The sequence below is a fragment of the Equus asinus genome, chromosome 9 (assembly GCF_041296235.1).
Source record: "Equus asinus isolate D_3611 breed Donkey chromosome 9, EquAss-T2T_v2, whole genome shotgun sequence".
In the NCBI taxonomy this organism is placed as follows: Eukaryota; Metazoa; Chordata; class Mammalia; order Perissodactyla; family Equidae; genus Equus; species Equus asinus.
The window spans coordinates 86,362,157-86,382,119 of record NC_091798.1 but is presented as its reverse complement, the minus strand read 5'-3'; the positions used below and the strand labels follow the sequence as shown (position 1 = coordinate 86,382,119).

General features: G+C 39.8%; 1 long non-coding RNA gene across 1 annotated transcript in view; it reads right to left on the bottom strand.

Annotated features, from left to right (window-relative positions):
- Positions 1 to 19,675, bottom strand: part of LOC123288769 (uncharacterized) — a 41,544-nt gene extending 21,869 nt beyond the window's left edge. Inside the window, exons 1-2 of the long non-coding RNA XR_006532293.2 lie at positions 19,599 to 19,675; positions 15,854 to 15,947 (exon numbers count right to left, since the gene is read on the bottom strand). This is a non-coding gene — a long non-coding RNA (uncharacterized lncRNA). The remainder of the gene's footprint in view (positions 1 to 15,853; positions 15,948 to 19,598) is intronic.
- Between the last annotated feature and the right edge of the window lie 288 nt (positions 19,676 to 19,963).

Below are 19,963 nucleotides of genomic sequence, written 5' to 3'. Positions count from 1 at the left end.
CTGTCCGTTCTGATGAGTCTGGATTCACATTCTCTACTTATTCTATTTTCTAGAATATTTGTAGGTGCTACAAAAGAATCCACTGTTATCTCCCAAATCAGCATTCAGGCCTTACAGGAAAGGAGCCCACCCAGCAGGATTTTAATTGCCTCTGTGTCTAACCATCCAAATATCTTTGTCATTTACTCTTTTTTTGAATTCCATGACTCATCAGACCACCAGGTAAAAAGCCCCAGGTCAGCAACCCAGCAGCCAGGGAAAGCACAGAAAGAATAGAGAATGGCTCCTAACGTGTCTCATTTTAAAAGCTTTTGCAATTTATTCTTCCTGAGCAGAAAGCAACTTTTGAGTGGTCCGATTTATTGAGATACCACAAGGCTGACACAGCTGAGATTCAGCTTATTATGAAAATATGAATTGGCTTTCCATGCTAAGAAACACAAAGCCAGTGACATTTCCTCAGAGCCAAATATTTCATCACATGAGCTAAAGCCTCTTAGTTGTAGGTCATGTGTGAACAAGAGGGTTGTTTATTTTTTTAAGCATGTGTCACATGACCCAATGGCATCATCTATAATAATTTTCTGGAGTGAACCAGACAACCGGGACCCTCTATCAAATACAAATACTGAGGCCAAGTCAAATTGGCAGCTGCTGTGTGTTTCTGAATGGGCCGTTGTAATTTAAATGTCTCATTCCATTGGGAGCTAAGGGAGGTGACACATCCCAGAAGAAGCTGGGAAGTAAGAGTGCTTGTAGGGGTGGCTGCACTAGGTGAACTTTATGGTCTGCCCTCCGATTCTGTCTCTGGGAGTCAATGAATGTACTTCAGGAGCGTTAGGGGCTCAGGACAAGCTTCTTGGGAGGTTTATTGGAAAGGAAGAGAAAAGTGAGGCTGCAAGAAGGTGGATATGATGAATGGTTTTTCTTTACTTCTTTACTTTTCTTTACTTTCCACAGAAAGTTGTTTTTTTTAAAAAAAGATTGGCATCTGAGCTAACATCCATTGCCAATCATTTTTTTCTTCTTCTCCCCCAAAACCCTCCAGTACATAGTTGTATATTCTAGTTGTAGGTCCTTCTGGTTGCGGCATGTAGGACGCCACCTCAGCATGGCTTGATGAGTGGCGCCATGTCCGCACCCAGGATCCAAACTGGCGAGACCCTAGGCCACCAAAGCGGAGCATGAGAACTTAATCACTTGGCCATGGGGCTGGCCCCCACAGAAAGTATTTTTAAGTGGCTAGTTAAATTGTGGATGTCTGTTATGCTCTATATTATGAGAAAAGAGGAAGTTCATCTTCTTGTACCAAATCCATACTACAATGGTGGATGCTTGGGCAGCAGTAACAGGCAGAAATCAAGTTGATTCTAGTAATTTGCTTTAGCTCAGAGAAGAAGAGTATCACTAAGCACTTCTTACTTTCTATTGTTAAAAAAAAAAAAAAAGAGTAGTTAAAAGGGACTTGGAACCTGACATACAGATTGTGATTTCAGTATTGTGGCCAAATTTTCTCATGAAAGGTGGATCTTAATTTTTACTCTAAAATCTTAATTCTTAAATTATACACTGAGTCAGATTTTCTACGCATTAAATGGTATCATTCAGTTAGTATTCAATAATTTCTAATAAAACATAACATAGTTATCTCGATACATGTAGAAAAAGCATCAGATAACATGATAAGATTCAACATCCTTTCATGATAAAAATCCTCAACAAACTAAGAATAGCAGGAAACTACCTCAACATAAGAAAGATCACTTAAGAAAAGTCCACTGCTAACATCATACTCAACAGGGAAAGGCTGAAAGCTTTTCTTCTAAGATCAGGAGCAAGACAAGGATGCTCAGTATCACCACATCTATTCAACATAATACTAGAAGTCCTGGCCAGATCATTCAGGCCAGAATAAGAAATAAACAACAACCATATTGGAAAGGAAGAAGCAAAATTGTCTCTGTTTACACGTGACATGATCATCTGATGATATAGAACACTCTAAAGACTCCACCAAAAAACTATGAGAACTAATAAGCGAATTCAGTAAAGTTGCAGGATACAAAATCAACAGACAAAAAATCAGTTGTGCTTCTATACACTAAGAATGGTCTATTTGAAAAAGAATTAAAGAAAACAATCCTATTTACAATAATATCAAAAACAATAAAATACTTAGGAATAAATTTAACCAAGGAGGTGAAATATCTGTATACTGAAAACTATAAAACATTGATGAAAGAAATCAAAGAAGGCACAATTAAATGAAAAGATATCTTGTGTTCATGGTCTGGAAGAATCAATATTGTTAAAATGTCCATACTACCCAAAGCGATCTACAGATTCAATGCAATCCCTTTCAAAATTCTAATGGATTTTTCACAGAAATAGAAAAAACAGGCCTAAAATTCACACAGGACTACAAAACACCCTGAATAGCCAAAACAGTCTTGAGCAAAAAGAATAAAGCTCGAGGTATCACACTACCTGATTTCAAAATATACTACAAAGCTATAGAAATCAAAACAGTATATTACTGGCATAAAAACAGATATATAGATCAATGGAACAGAATAGGGATCTTGGAAATAAATCTACACATTTATGGTCAACTGATCTTTGACAAACGTGCCAAGAACATACAATGGGGAAAGGATAGTCTCTTCAATAAATGGTGTAGGGGAGACTGCCTATCCACATGTAGAAGAGAGAAATTGGACCCTTATCTCACACTGTATACAAAATCAACTCAAAATGGATAAAGACTTAAATGTAAGACCTGAAACTGTAAAATTACTGAAAGAAATCATAAGGAAAAAGCTACTTGACATTGGTTTGGACAATGATTTTAAAAATGTGGCTCCAAAAACACAGGCTACCAAAGCAAAAATAGATAAATGGGATTACATCAAACTAGAAGGCTCCTGCGCAGCAAGGGAGACAGTCAACAGAATAAAGAGACAACCTACACAATGGGAGAAAATGCTTTAAATTATATATCTGATAAGGGTTTAATGTCCAAAATATACAAGGGACTCAAACAACTTAATAGTAAGAAAACCAATAACCTGATTTAAAAATGGACAAAGGACCTGAACAGACATTTCTCAAAAGAAGACATAGAAATGGCAAACAGGTATACGAAAAAGTGCTCAATATCACTAATCATCAGGAAAATGCAAATCAAAAGCACAATGACATATCACCTAATACCTGTTAGAATGCCTGTCATCAAAAAGATAGCGGGTGTTGGGGAAGAAGTGGAGAAAAGGAAATCCTTGTGCACTGTTGGGGGGAATGTAAATTGGTACAGCCACTGTGGAAAACAGTATGGAGGTTCCTCATACTTTTGGTTGGGTCAAGAGCACTTTACAGATTTATATTATATTCGTTACATTGAACGATAGTGTGTACAGTAATCAACTTGGAAATTTTCTACTTAATTTAGGCTTCTTATCAAAAGTTAAGATTGCTATCAAAGCTAACATTCATCAAAGGATCATGATGAGATTAAGAAAATGGTTAGAGACTCCATCTCTGTAAAAGCATATAAGGTGACAGGGAATAAGGGTCTAATTATCATGGAATAAAGTCATGTTCCATATCCTAGACCTTACCATGAACTCTGAATTTATGTTCCAAGTGATATATAATACTAATTTCAATTCCAAAGGATCTAGAAGTTACTCATATTTAGTCATTTATGTTATATATTGAACCAATTTCTCACCCTCTATGAGAACTGCCTCGTAAGTTTTATGAGCCTGAAATTCCCCGATAGGCCATCTCATGTGTATCAAGTGTTCTGTCCTACTTGGATCAAGATGCTCTATTTACAACCTTTGAAATGTCACACAGCTTCCAGTGATTTCTGACCCTGGGTGGAAGCCTGGATATGGGAGTCTTGTCAAATTTGCCTAGAGGACACCGTTAGACACTGGGTCTGGTCCTGCTCTGTTTTTGCCCTCTTTTGTTCTCCAAATCCAGCACTGCTGGTAGGGTAGTTCACCCAGAGCACAGCTTGAAACCTGAGCACACCCAACAAAGCCCTAAGGACGGCTGCCAAAATGATATTTTTGGAGTAATTTTGGGAATCTTCTCAGGCTTTCCTCTGGGAGTCTTTTCCAAACTAGTGCTGTTTTTTATTTGGTGGGCTCAGAATTGGAACAATTTCTCGAGTACTCTGAGGTTGTCTTTGACCATGAAGTGAGAGGCAGGAAATGAAAACACTGCCTCCACTCATCTTCAAGACAGGAAGTGTCCTAACCAGCAGAGACAATTGAGCCACACCGACCTCCTCTTTCTTCTTCTAGTCCTTGGTCAGCCTTAGTCCTTGGGTCCTAATTTTCTCCTCTTTTGGCTTTGTTTCTATTTCCTAGTTCTTGACTCAACCTGGTTCTTGTCTTTCATTCCTTAAATAGAGCTCTTTAAAGAACATGATTAATGGATTAATGTCAAACTGGAGGGAGCTCTTCAGAAGACTGTGAGGGTCTCTTCCTTGCCCCACTCTTGTATTCAACTACTACAATGACTTGGATAGGACAGAATGCTTGTCAAATTTTCCAACTATACATGGTAGAATTGATATTAATATATTTTATAGTTATGCAGTGTTTTGTTATTTCAAAAAGTTTCTGCATATAGTATCTCATTTGATTCTAGGAGTGACAGGTAGAGATGATAAGACAAATTTCATTTCAGTCAATTTCTGCAAATTGACCTGTCCAAAGATGAAACAGCAAGCTTCACATAAAAGTGAGTTTCAGAGATGGAGATGTTTGAGTAGTTGGTGAAAGGTCAACTCCCAGGGATTTTGTAGAAAGAGCCTTAGTTTGGGTGAAAGCTTGGATTAAATGACACTATGATGAGAGAGAGAAAAAGAGAGAGAGGATACATATTAATCCAAACACATTGTCTAGGGAGAGAGAACAATTGAGAACATAGGCTGCAGCTTCCTCAGTTTTTGTTTGGCAAGATTATGGATCTCCCAATACAGGTTTAACTTAGGACCTTAAGCACATTCACTTGAGCAATTCATCATTTTTTAGCTTTTGTTTCAAAAGTTCAATAAGAGTGTGAAATGGTATAGGTTAAACCCTGGTCTCAGGATTACACAGGGATGTGAAGTTTACTCCTCAGACCAAATCAACCAAACCCTGAAGAGTTAATGGGAATATCTAAGGGTTAATTAGCAAGATGCATGCGAGGCTGAAGATACTGCCCAGGTATGGATAGAAGGATGGGGTGGGGAGAGCAGCTGGCTGAAGAAAATGCTGGGGCGGCCAAAAAGAAGAGTAGGATTACCGAAGCAGCATGGGGCAGGGCTAGAAGGAGGTCACTGCCCTGTTGAATTAGAAGCAGAAGAATCAAACCAAACACCAGAACTGGTTTGCATTAGTGCTTCCACGCTTGGAAGGAATGCCTCCCTTCTTTGCTCCAAGACCAGCTCCAGTGGAGCATTTTAGTAAAATATTCACTCGGCCTAGTCCAACTTTACCTTAAAAAGTGATCGCTCCATGACTTCTTAGAAAAAATCTCTTAATGGTTCTGTGGTACTGGGGCAGGTGGGGCAAAGGAAAGTAGAACAAAGGATTTAGCAATTGAATAGACCAGAGTATAATATTCAGTGTGAGCTTCCGTTCTTTTGAGAAGAGAAAAATATCCTCTTAAATTTCTTTTTTTGATTATTTGAATATTATCAAACTGCATGCTCATAATAAAATTAAGTAGCAACATTTGGAAATTATAATTATAATTCATTTCAGTAGTTTAAGAAGTGTTCGTATGCTATATACCAAGTATTGTGTTCACAACATCTTTAAAAACATAATCTTTAAAAATCTTACAACCTAGTGGACACATAAACAGAACAATTGTGCAATTTTAATCCTTTTTCTGTTTGAGGTAGTCTTTCATCTTCCGTCTCCCCTTGGGCCAACCTATTTCCTTTTCTCTTTCACCGAGGTAATTTTTTTTTCCAAGTAACATTAAATATAATAATATAATATAACGATAAATTCTAATTGCTTCCCACATTTCATATTTGACTCATACACACACAAAAGATTACAAGAAGTCTTAATTTGTCTGACTTGGGTACAGTTTCTGTCCTATACCTAGGGTACCATTGCTATTACCTAGAATGCCTTCGTGATATGGCGCTAGACAAGAGATTTCAGATGTTCTTCAAATTTTACCATGTGAAAATGTGTCCCTTGGAAAATTGTTCAGGATAGTATATGTTGCTCATCTTTTCCAGGGAAACCTGATTAGAAATCACTAACAATGCTCTATTGAATGTTAAGCATCTAGCTCTCAGATCTTGCTTTTTTACCTTCTCTAATAAAAGGAATCAAGGGTCTCTGGAGAAACACCTGATTTTACGCCTAGAGCAGGAACTGTACGAGATGATCTGGAACATCTCGGACATAGTGCCAGGAAGTAAGGAAGTTCTCCAAAACAAAACAAAGCAAAACAACAAAACAAAAAGAACCCCAAAAGACCACAGTGATGGGGGCCGTGTCAAAGAGACACAGGAGCCAACTGAAAGCACTCCCAATGGCCCAGCGAAGGCTGAAATGATTTGAGCAACAAAGTAAATAAAGTTGCACTGGATAATAACTCAAAGTATAAAATAAATACCCACAGGTCTAAACTGGTATAAAAAACATGACTGGATAAAGGGGAAATAGACAAATCTCCCACGCAAAAAGAAATCTAAATAATGTCTGCTGACACTTGGCCCTCAAGGAAGTCGATCAAAACTCCCTCCTCGTTTTGTTTGCACTACGAACAGCGACCTCTTTCCAAAGACTACTTTATGTGAAGGGCAAAAACGAGCAGCTTTCCAGTGCAGTACCCTGACCAACACGACCTCAATCAAGTGACCGAGGTTAGCATCACAGTCATAAATCATATAGACACCATGCGATGAGAATGGCACTTTACCTCTGTGCTCCTCGTCCCCAAAACTCAAAATCCTGGTCTAATCACACAAAAAAAATGTCAAACAAATCCCAATTGAGGGCCATTCTACAAAATGCCTGACTGGTACTCCTCTAAACTGTCAAGGTTATTAAAAACAAGGAAAGTCTAAGAAACTGTCACAGCCAAGAGGAGCCTAAGGAGACATTAACGCTTAAATTCTATATGGTGTCCTGGAACAAAAAAAGGACATTAGGAAAAAACTAAGGAAATGTGAACAAAGCATGGACTTTACTTGATAACAATGTATCAACGTTGGTTCATTAATTGTGACAAATATACCATACTAAGGCAAGATATTAATATTTGGGGAAACTGGGAATGAGGTATATGGGAACTCTGTACTATCTTAACAATTTTTCTATAAACCTGAAACTATTCTAAAGCAAAACTTTATTAAATGAAATCTAAATACATGATCCTGTCAGTAAATAGAAATTCAGTTATTCATCTTTCAAAGTTGTTAGATCAGGTAATATTTGAGACAAGCTCAGTGCCCGGTAGTCACTAAATCCTGAAGGGATGATGATTATATGGTTCAATGAACCAAAGAGACACTTTGCTGTAATGTTTTTTTTTAAAAAAGATTTGGCAAAAACAAAAAGTGATAAGCTGCTCACGGTTCGGAGACACATCAATTCCTTGTGGTCCCTCAAGCACCATTATACGTTCCAGTAAAAAGCAATGGAATAAATGTGCTCTGTCCACGGCCCTAGCTATTAGCCACATGTGACTACGGAGCCCTTGAAAGGTGGCTGGACCAAGCTAAGATGTGCTGTCAATGCAAATACACACCGCATTTTGAAGACGACGTCAACAACAAGGATGCAAAATACTTCCTTAATAATTTTTAACACTGCTTGTTTGTTGAAATGGTGCTTTAGATACAGTGAGTTAAGTTAAATATATTATTAAAATTTATTTCACTTGTATCTTTTTACTTATTCTAGTATAGCCAACAGAAAACTTAAAATTACATATGCGGCTCACATTACGTTTCTTTTGGACAGGGCTGGATCGAACAGATCCCAGGGGCCTGGACGAGTCAATGGATCTCCCAACAGCAGAGTCTCTTGCAGAAAGTGACAAACTCCACATGGGTTTCCTGGCTCCCATCACAAAGAGCTGGAATTGTGCTGTATCAAGGCAACTTCTCCGAGATGACTCTCGCCACCATGAAAAACCACCTACAGGGGACAAGAGGCTTTCTTGATATTTCTCCCCTATTTTCTTGAAGATTACACAGAAAAAGGAATGTTAGAGAGCCGCTTCTTGAAGGGTTTGTCAGTGAGAAAATTAAAATGTATAATGAAATATGTGCCACTATATAGAACACTTCTAATATCAGCTTTTTTATAGGTTTGCCTTTGACATGGGGATGTAGCTTCTTTCAAATTCCATTTGGAACAACATTTTCAAAAGCATGAAAATATTCTAAGGCAGGATCCAGACTACAGCAAAGCAATTGGTCAAAAAATGAAACGTTAACATGTCCGTTGTTTGCACAGCAGACTATCACACAACCAAGGAGAACAATTAACAGGAGACCTCTTAGTTCGCTAAAGGTGAATTTCCTCTTGAAAGAGGAGTGGAGAACAGGTTTCAGCTAGTATGTGGGGAAATGTATGTTTTATTTTGAACAAATTTGGTTTTTTAATTTGACTTCCTAGTGTACATTATCTTAAGAAAGAGTAATAAAAGCCACACAGAATGTTTTAGTTTTACATAAGCAACACAGGTACATCTGACCACAAAATTTCTAAATTTTACTTGTTTGTCACCATAAGCAAGATAAATCAATTGCCAATAATTATTGTCACCTTCAGCTCTGAGCAGCTCTTAAAAGGAAATTATCCAAAAGTGATAAAGCCCTGTGTTTTTTCTTCTGAGAGCCTTGGGAAAGAGGGTTGAGTGTGGAGTTTGCCCCACTCTGACAGGTAGAATTGAGTGCGAGATGTGTAAAAAAAATACAATTTATTTTATAATTTCTAATTTGTCTATTCATGCATTTACTTTGGCAGTGCAGGAGATTCATTCTCAAATTGTAGCAAACAACCAGGACTGGCAATCCATGTGTCTACACATACAGGAGACGTGAGAAAACGGAGGCACAGAAAGTTCAAGTAATTTGCAGCCATACAGTCATGCAGGTGGTCCTGGACTGGGGCTCTGATCCTACGTTCTTTCCAGAACTTTCCCTGCCTCTTTTACAAACACCCTGCCTGCAGACCCTCTTAACCAGTGTACTGGAAGACTACAGGACACCTGCTGCCGGGTTAAAAAACCTGTTGGATAAGTAGAGGTTGATGGAGCTGATTCTTTTCCTTGAGCAGAAAGGAGAAAAAGCTGCCTGGCCCTTTCACCGCAGTGTCCCGCTGAGACGGTTCTCCCTCAGCATCATGAGAGCTTTGTTTACAGCTGTGTCTCAGTGGTGTTTCTTTGCCTCAAAAGTTCAATTCGATCAACTTGTATACCTATGCAAAGCCACCAAGCTCCTCAAGCAATCACACTGGGCTCATGGGGAGAATCTACATGTGTTCTTATGCGCACGAGGAGCAGGAGACGTGCTCGCTGCATTTCAGCATCTCTGCAGGACAGTCATGCTCACCACTCTGTCCTGGGCAGAAGCCAGCTCAGTTTGCCCCCTTTATTCCAGCTCTGAAACCCAAGTCCTGTGTGAAGGGCCAGAGGAGAGGCTTGGTGCTCCATTAGGCCAGCCCTGCTGCGCCCGGCTGGAGAAGTGCATGAGTAATAATTTAGCTCTCAGCAGCTGCCAGGGCCGAGGCCCCTGCCGAGTGCCAGTCTTTGATTCTCCTCTCTCCCAGGCAGTTGCGAGTTCATTCCCTGGGCACCCAGCCACATTTCAGAGAGCAGGACTGGTGATGGCCGAGACAGCACAGACACACAGCCCCCTTAACAAGCCACTACTATGAACTAGCCGGCACCATTAACAGCGTTGAAGAATTGAGCCATTAGCAACTACGAAGATACAGGGAATGATTCATTTAAAGAATTGTAGAGCCAGCGATGGAGTATAAAGTTCTAAATAAACCTCTTATAATAAGCAGGACATGATTTAGAGTGCTGACTAGCGGGGTGGCTTCTAAGTGAGACCCAATTTTAAATGCGTGGATTCTGGAGCTCAATTGGTTTTCTAATTAAAAAATAAATATACAATCCACCATTTCCTGTCAGATCCCAGGGTGGTTCCCTGGAGTCAAAGGGTCATCAATCACCCCAAACATAAGGTAATCAATGGTTTAGAGTGTGTGTGGGAGGCAGGGTGTATGAAACATCGGCTGCCTCCGCAGTGTGTGGAAAGCTCCTCAAATCACTTTTACCCAACGTAAAATTTCCTTCATATCCTGCCAGGTTTTTCACCCCCTCGTCTCATCTAGATCAGATCTGTAATGTCAACATCAAGTCCTATTCACGGTGGCATTATTACAGCACTGTTTTATCTGAAACGGCAGCTCTTATTCCAACAGACCCCCTGGCTTCTGTTTGTGGCAATCTGGGTTTGTGCGTGTTGTCAGCCTAAGGGGTTAAAATTCATTTTAAATAACAGCATGATGGGTGCGATCCTTCTTTCCACTTGCCTCAGGAACTGTTTGGTAATTTGCATTTAAAGTCACAGAACCTATTTGGGTTTGGGAGCAAATTTTATTGCAATTAGACTTTTTTTGAAGGTACAAGAAAAAATCACTATTTAATAAATATTGAGCTAATACGGCATGCTGCAGAAAAGTTTTTCAATACTAATGACAGGTTTATTCTGTAATTTAAAATAGATGACAACGCTATTGCAGTCACCATGTTTTTAAAATCTGTATTCCTATTTTTTCAAGAAAGAAAGAACCTTGAAGCATCCTGTGGTCTTAATCTCTTAGAAGTCCTAAGGGATGCTTGAGTCAATTAATAAACAGCCTCTTCACTTGAAGTATTTGAAAGCCGACATTTGCAGGGAACAGGGAACATTGGTTAATCTTAGGAATGATTCCTTTGTTCACTGTGTGAAAGTGGTTTCTAGCACACATTCTTATAGTCCCATACACAATATTTATCTTCTCAAAGCCAAACTCATTCAAACAGCCGATGTGACCATTAAAGAGTTTTTTTTTTTTTTGTCTCTTGGAAAACAATTTAAGAGGTTTCACTATATTAGTGGGATTTTCCCTTTTTTTCTAGTCTTCAAAAGATTTTTCTTTCATCTTCTTTTTCTTTCTCTCCAGTTACAAAATGTGCTCATTACGGACCTATCTGTCAGCTGCAGAAAGAGGGAGACTCCTTCCATTTCAGCAGGTATGAATCTCAATGGCTGCTTTCATCTCCAGAGAGTTCTCTTCTGCTCCACTTAATAAAACCCAACTCTTCAGTTATCAGAGTCATTAGGAGGCAGCAGGGTTGGAAGAAGGAAAGCCTTCATTTATTTTAGTGTCATGTATAATTATACCATTTATTATAAATATTATAAATAAATTATACCATTTATTTCCCAAATGGCTCTATACTTTTCCACTATCTTTTTTTTTCTTTTCAAAAGATTTCTGAAGGAAAGCCCCTCATGTGGAAAACAAAGATTAAGCAGCAACAAAATAAAAAACACTCCTTCAGAAACCAAAGTCGTTCTAATACCAGGCAATTAGCACAAGTAAGTGCCTGGGATGCCATTCATCCCTGAATACACCGAATCCCTCTGCATATCATTGTCACTTTGTTTATTGTCTTTTTCTCTCAACTAATGGGAAGCGTGATTGTGGAGCCAAGTTTGCCCTGTGGATCTAAGTTTGATAAGTTTAGAGGGCTACAGTCTCTGTGGACTGCAGATATGACTGATAAAGGTTGTAAAATGCATCTCCTGAAGCTACAATCAGAAATCCGGTATTCCACTAGCTCATGAAAACCAAGCTCAACTAATTAATTAACCATCTAATCAACCATCCTTTGTTTAAGAAACTAAAAAAATATAAAAATTTGCAATTAATTGAAAGTGCAAACTATCCTGAAAATCAGTGATGGGTCCGTGGGGAAGTGGATTGCAATGGCTCTCCACCAAGGGCACCCATGTATCCTGCCCCCCCAGAGTTCAGTGGCTGAGCTAGGAGATAAGCCAGTAGCTGATCCTAACTGATATTAATTCAGATGACTTAAAAAATGGAATCGTATCATCTAGTTTTTAATTTTTTAATGAGAAGAACCCCCAAAACCCCATATAGTTAGGAAATTTTTAAAAGGAGTTCATAACCTCCTGAATATATAAGCATAATTATTCATAGGTATGTGCATATTTCTCCTTCGGTTTTATCAGCTTCCTAAGAGATTTATGACCCAAGGAAACGTAAAAATTGTTAATCTAGCTCATTCTCCATCTCTACAAGAACTTGCTATACATGCAATAAGGCTATATTTTTTCTAATCCATCAGTTGATGGTCAGTCTGCATACAGTTGTAGGGGAGGAAGACATTTCCTCTACCCTCTCTGGTTTCCTCTGGCCAGAGAACGAATTAATTCACAGGAGACAGAATAGCAGGAGAAAATTAAACAAAGCTTTATGAGGACCATGGCCAAGGGCCTTTCTTCCCGAAGGAAGAAAGGGTACTGAAGAAGTGGGGTGCACAGAGTGGTTATATACCCCCAAACAGGATGTTTCACATAGGACTGAAATGTCCATTTTACAATAGTCGCAAGACTGCTCTGTTGCACAGCGATTGATGGAAACAGCAGATAGGTCTGCTGTCTCGGTAAACACAGCAGGGTGGCAGGTCTGTTGTCTCGAGCTGGGTGGTCACAGGTGAGCTGGATGGTCAAAGGTGAGTGCAGCAATCAGTTCCTAGCCTAAGGAAAGATGCTTAATCCTTAAGGAAATGCCAACGTTGGGAGGGGGAGGGAAGTTGCACCTTTATCTCAAGGGCCTTTATTCTTGCCATAGAGAATATCTAAAGCAGATATACAATGCATGCTCAACGGCCACAGTCAGGCCCTTTTGGGAAGACAAGGTCAGGCCAAATTAGGTTTACACCAAATGGCTTCCTTATGTACTCCAATATATCCTATTGCTTGCCATTTCTATTCGTCAATGTATACATGGGAGTTGCTCACGCAAGCTGAGCACTTGCCAAAATGGCTGAAACCACCACCCCAAACATCATATCCAGCTAAAGACAAAGGAGGATGTTGGGGGTGGGGGGGAGTCAGTTACAGGAGGTTACCAGACAAGCACAGTAAACAAATGCAGATTTAAGTCCTTGCCTTCCCCATTGATTAAGAGTTTCTAGAGATAAGGCCATCTCCCCTTCTTCCTGGTACAGAGAGGGAGATATCTTTACAGATGGAGATTTCTTTTACAATGTAAATGTCTCTTACAAAGGGTAAGTAAATTCTACTTTTCAGTTGCTTTCCTGTCTGCAAAGTAACGAGCCCCAAATAATCATCATGCCAAAGAGACATATCTTGGGGTGGCCAAATCCAGGCCCCCACACAGTCAGCTAACATTGTGTGACATTCTCCACATACAGTTGGTTCAGTGTAGTTAATGAACAGACTCAGAAACTTTGCAACACAAAGCCAAATTTTCTCTAACTTGCCCTTGGTCGCCTAGGTCAATTGCTTTATTGTAGCCACACAGATTAACCTGACCATTTTCGTTCTTAAGAAATCAGTGCTGATTCTTATTAAGTCTCTACCCTATATGTAAAATATAATCAAAAATTAATTTTTGTACATTTTCCCAGTGCATTTTTTAAGATGTGCAGAGATATAATTTCTGGTCTTTATGGAAACCGGAAATGTGAATTTCATTGAGGAGCGAACTGGAAACCTGTAAAGATTATGGATGACATGTGCACCGTATGGAAAACATTGTTCAAAATTCAAATTGTACCTTTCAAGTGTCTCTCATATCTCAACATGGTTTTGCTTTTCCAATATAAGGAGGTCAAATCACTGGTATTGGGTGTCTTTTTGCCTAGATTTGACATCTTGCAGTACCAAGAATCTTGTTTGGTTTGGCTTTTCTACTTCTCCTTTTCCTGGTGTTAGTTTTCTCCTCATCTCTTGCGCACCTCCCTCACCCCGTGCGTTCTCCCCTTCCTGCTCAGCCTTCCCAACCAGAAAGAGAAAGTATAACTTGTGTCGTGTAAAAGGGGGTCAGAGAGAACTATCCTGACAATTATATGGAAAACAACAAAAGCATAAGCAATTACAATCTATCTAGTAAAGCAAAAGTCAGAGACTCCCAGTCATCTGAAAATGAAAGGGAGGGAAGTCTTACTTTTTAAATATATGAAAAACGTACAAAGAAATAGATTTTAGTAGGTTAGCCACAAATGGTGGAAGTATTTCCTCTAGATCCATTCAAGGAAAGGCTATGTGTCTGGTTTAGTTGAAACTAGTCTCCCTGGCAAGAGAATGGAGTCATGAGTGCCTATTCTTTTGTATAATTGTATATCACTGACTTCAAAACTCATGGTATTCGTGTGACACTCTCTTTTTTTCAGTAACACTTCCATTTATCCAGCTTATAGGATTCAGAGGTCTAGCACATGGCGAGGTCTGATCCTGGTGTCAAACCATCTAGGTCTCAGCCTGGAGCCACCACTTACTAACACTGCGAGTAGTCACTTCATCTTGTGAAGGCTCAATTTACTTAGCTATAAAATGGGGATAATAATAGTAACTACTTTACAAACTTATGGTGAGGTTTTAATGAGATCATGAATGTAAAGCAAAATGTCTGACACCTTGAGTTTTCCATAACCATTACAATTGCTACCACTGTTGTTTTTATTATGATTAAGCTCTATGCCTTGTGTTCTTGCATCAGAAAACACTCTACAATGCCCCTCTCGTTGGGGTTGCAACTTCAGATCTTTTTCATTTTAACATCCTTCTGTTCCAGTGGTTCTCAAACTTCAGCCTGGAACAGAGTCACCTAGACGGCTTATTAAAAACACAGATTGCTGGACCCCGTTCCCAGAGTTTCTGATTCAAAAGTCTGGGGTGGGCCCAAGACTTAGCATTTCTAACAAGTTTCCAGATGCTAATGATGCTGCTAGTCATGAATCATACTTTGAGCATCAATATTCTATATCAGGATTGGCAAACTTTTTCTATAAACCACCAGACAGTAAGTATTTCAAAAGCAGCCCTGGACAATATGTAGATAAATGAGTGTGGCTATGTTTTGGTCAAAGTTTATTTATTTTAATTTCATGTAATTTTCACCTCCTGAAGTATTTTACATATATATATGTATATATATGTATATATATATATATATGTTTTAATCATTTAAAAATATAAAAACCATTCTTAGCATGTGGGTCATATAGAAAAAGGGTGTGGGCCAGTTTTGGCCTGTGGGCTGTAATTTGTCAGTCCTTGTTCTGTGGAGCCCCAAGTGCTTTTCACCTGCCCGGTCTGAGGCCTAGTTATCTGCCATCCTTCCTGGCTCAGGCTGAGCCCAGCAGTTCACTCTCTACCAATAGGAGTCTCAGCAGCAGGCTGACTGAATTCCTGGTGAGCCAGTCTGCTTCCTACTCTCGTTCCCAGGAAGTGCTGCCCTGCTATTCCAGCTTATGAGCTGCAGCTTCAGGCTGTCTTAAAGCACACACTTTGGTATATGTAGAGGAATCAGTTTTCTCCCTAGTTTTATTGTCCCCCTTCTTCTGGCAAGTATATACCAATTTTCCTTTGGGGAACTTAATTTCCTCCACTGGTAGTGGCCCTGTGATTTGGGTAGGTTAGGCCAATGAAAGCATCCGTTTTCCCCTGGTCACAGTCATTGGTTTAGGAATGAGGACAAGACCTCATTCAAGCCAATAAAACAAGAAAGGATTTTTGCTGGAGAATTATGGGAAAGAAATTTACCTGCTCTTCCTCAGGAGCTAAGGAAGAGATCCTTTCTTTTGCTGTGGACTGTACGGTGAGGGGAAAAATTCTGGAATTGCTGCAGCTGTTAATGCTGTAGGAAAGAAATAACAGTGAGGCAAAAACAAACATATGGAGAATGGAGCTGAGAAAACTATATATAAACAATCAGAGTCCTATTCATAGGTCTAGATCACGCTTCTGGATCAAGCCACTCCTGAATCTGTTGGATTACTCAGGACTATTCAGTTATTTGAGTCAATATATCCCCTTTTATTGATAAAAAGATTAAGAGTAATGTTTTATCTTACCTGAATTTGAAATCATCCTAGCAAATGGAATTAGTGTAATCTAGAATAAACTCAATGGAAAAGAAAAACAGAGAAGGATCAGGATGCTTATATTCTTGTTTCAGATTGACCAATTATTAACTACATGTCTGAAACACTGGCCCCTCAGGACAAATGAGGGGAGTAGGTTAGATTGGTGGTGAAATCCTTTCTTCAAATGAAGTCTTATGCAGAATCCAAAGATTTGCTACCCAAACGGGAGCCCAGAGTGCTGTTTGGGCTCTTCTGTGACCTTCTGTGTCCTCAAGGAACCTTTAAGGATTATCTATGGCTTTGAGAATCACAGTTGGAAAGTAACTGGGAGTGGTGATCAGGGGGCTGGAATTAGACTTGAGAACACAAGTTTGGTGTTCAACAGACATGGCTTCCAACCCAAACTCTGATGCATTCACTCTCTATGTGACCTTGGATAACTTACCAAAACCTCTCTAAGCTTCATTTTTCTCATCTGTAAGTGGAATAATGACAGCACCTATCTGGTTGGGTGGTTTCGAAGACCAGGAAATAGAGCACTAGAAGTCCCCAGCACAGTGCCTGGCACTGTGAGTGCTCACATGTTAACCGCATAAAATTCTTTGATTTAAGCAGCCAACGAAAATCTTCATAAGTCTTCCTCCCTTCCTCTTTTCTCTTATGAGATATACTTCAATTAGGCGTTACACTCAGGAGTAAGGGATAAAAGAACAAGTAATTAAACCATTGCTATGATCTTAATTACCACTAATTGAATGAACCTTCGGTGTGGCAGAACAAAATGATTTCTGCCAGTCTGTTATATCCAAAGGCTGTTTGGGGGCGTGGATGGATTGTCAAGGCAAGCTGGCAGGAATTATAAGCACCCTTTGATTCCCTCTCACATGTTGTTTCTCATTATAGAAAGACAACCTATGACTTATCTAGGAACGTCTGGATACTTTGAGGGGTCTTTCAAGAACTCTCTCCTTATTAAAGGACCTGAATATACACAAAGTGCTTGAGAAATAAGAAGCATAATTATGTCTAGAGTCATAAGCAGAGTAGATGACTCTTGAGTCATGTCTTGTGGAGTTTTCCAGTGTTTAAAAGCATCACCTAGCTGTTGCTTGACTTCAAGTAGTTGTCTCTGTCCTAGTTAGAAGATGGGAGACATTCAGCCAGCCACCTGTTCTGGAGGATGCTGTTGGAGGGGCACCTGACGACGAACCCTTCCTGGGTTCTCTAGTGGGTACAAAGTAATACTGCGTAGTTGTGAGAGTCTCTGGCTAACTTGCATGTCCTTGAACCCTGGTCTGTCCTCCAAAAGGACTGTGTTGGGTATAGTTATTTTAGTTTCAAACAACAGAAACAAAATTCAGCTAATTTAAGCAAAAAAAAAAATTAAAAAAAGAAAAGGAGCAAGAAAGTTACTGAAAAGCTTTTGAGGGTTTTCGTGAGTATCTCATCAGAACGCTGCCATTAATGCACCTCAACTCCACTTCCTCCAAGCTTCACTGTCTCTCCAAACCAGATTTCAAATACCTGGGAGAAAGACTCTGATTGTCTACACCGGCCAGGTGTCACCCGCACCCAGAAGAGTCAGCCCCATGTGGGGCTGTTCCCAGAGAAGCAGGAAAACTAAGCTGGATTGGCACTCCAAAAGGGTCCGGTACAGGAAACTTGTGCCAACTACACATCACTCAAACACACACGATCTCCACAAAAGTGCCACAGTTGAGGGCAAGGATCTAACTTCCACAGAAGGAGGAAGTTTATTTCTTGTTGAATTCAACCAGACTAACATCTTTTTTTGCGAGGGAAAAATTTGGTACTGAGCATACATCCGCATTTTGATAGCCAGGCCACCAGATGCCTCCTTGCCTCAGTGTTCAGTACCTCATATGGTTGAACTGGGAGGAAGATAGAAACTGTCTGAGATGCTCCTTAGGGACTGGGTGACATCAATGGTAGATACTTGATGACTTTTAAGGAAGTTACCTTGGAGGTCTCTTGTCTAGAGAAATCAGTCTAACAAATCGTCACCAAGAGTAGTAGCAACTGTTTGTTTACAAAATTGACCTGCCCACAAGTCCCTTTGGCCATACCAGGTGCAATATAGTAACTGGTCCATCTCTAAGCCTAGCAGAATTTTCCAGTGAATGACCCTGGAACTCTCTCCAGCAACAAGCTAGGTGGACCTAATTTTGTTGGTGGGAGAAATACATCTGAACTCAACTTTCCACGGGAATTTGGATCTCCAAAGTCTTCATGTGTTGAGCAGCTAGTATTTCTTATTATTGCCATAAACAACTAATGGTTTGGCAGCTGAGTCCAAAACATTTATTTCCCCAACCAGTGTTTCTCTCTTACCTGACTTATAAAAAGGTAGAGCGACAGAGGGCAAGGTCCCTTTCCTGATGCACAGTCCAGTGTATTAGCTATGCAGCAGCCCAACGATGCCCCTCTGAAGGATGTGGAGTAAGAAGTCACCCATGGACCAGCTCTTCCTTCTGCCGCTACATTCTCATCTTCACCAAGTCATGCCTTACAAAGCTATGCCTGAACTCACATTTAGGAAGATCATAGAAGTCCAGAGACTAGAGGTAGACTCAGCCTACATTTCCCCCAAACTTCTGTTTTTGTTCCTACAGAAGTGTCGAGTAATGATTGTTAAAATTCTTAAGAGAAAAAAATGATGTTTGGAAGAAGATTTCCCTGATTTTTAATTTTTTTTTAAGGAGTTTAACTCTTGCTCCTGGGATGTGTGTGTATGAAGGGGGTTGAACATCTTCATAAATAAGAGTGTTCCTTTCTTTCCATTTCACATATATTTACTTCTGAGAGAAGAATAGCATATTGAGTCAGGATTCTGTATAGAACCAGAGCAAAGGTGTGACAAGTATGATCATTTCATTGTCATTATTCTGGAGAAAATGGTGTTTTCTCTTCTTTTCCTACTATGTAGTCAAGGTCTCCAAATTCCTACTCTGATTTAATTTTCACTTTCCAAGTATGCAATTCCTTTAGTGTCTACCGGAACTCCATTGAATGGAACGGGAAAGCATAATGATTGGGCATTTTTGATGGATATTTCTTGCTTTGAAGGCTGCTCAGGATTTGAACCCCTTCTGGTAGGGCCCTTTCTCCCCTGGAGAAGCAGAAAGGAACAGATACTTGCTCTACACATCCTCTTGGCTGCTGGGGCACCATCGCAAGGCCTGAACTTAACTAATAGGAATTGTCACTGGAATAAATTAAAATATTAGCCCAAATTCTTCACCCCTTCCTGTGTCTATCACCTTTGCTATGTGACTTCACAACTCTTCTCATTAGAGGTGGATTTTTTTTCACTGCCCCTTGACTTTGGGCTTGCCGTATGACTTGTTTCTGCCAATGGAACATTAGTAGTTTGATGTTGCAGAGGTTTGAAATGTACTTACACAGTTTGGCTGGCCATCTTGAACTTCTGCCATCACCATGAGAAGAAATGTTAGGCAGGGCACTCATCCACTAAGACTGAGAGATAAGGAGTTCAAATGGGACCCAACCTGAAGTTTGAGGCCAAGTACACCCAAGCACAGCTTAGTTCAGCCAACCCTCAGCTGACCCACAGACAAATGAGCAAAAATAAATTGCTGTTCTTTTAAGCCACTGAATTTTGGAGTGGTTTTGTTATGCAGCTCTAGTGTGGCAACTCTTGACCAATACACTCAATCTTGGGACTTTGAATCTGTAGCCCACGATACATAGGAACAGAGACAGTGAAGATTTCATTTCATGCACAGAGATATGACATTTAGGGACA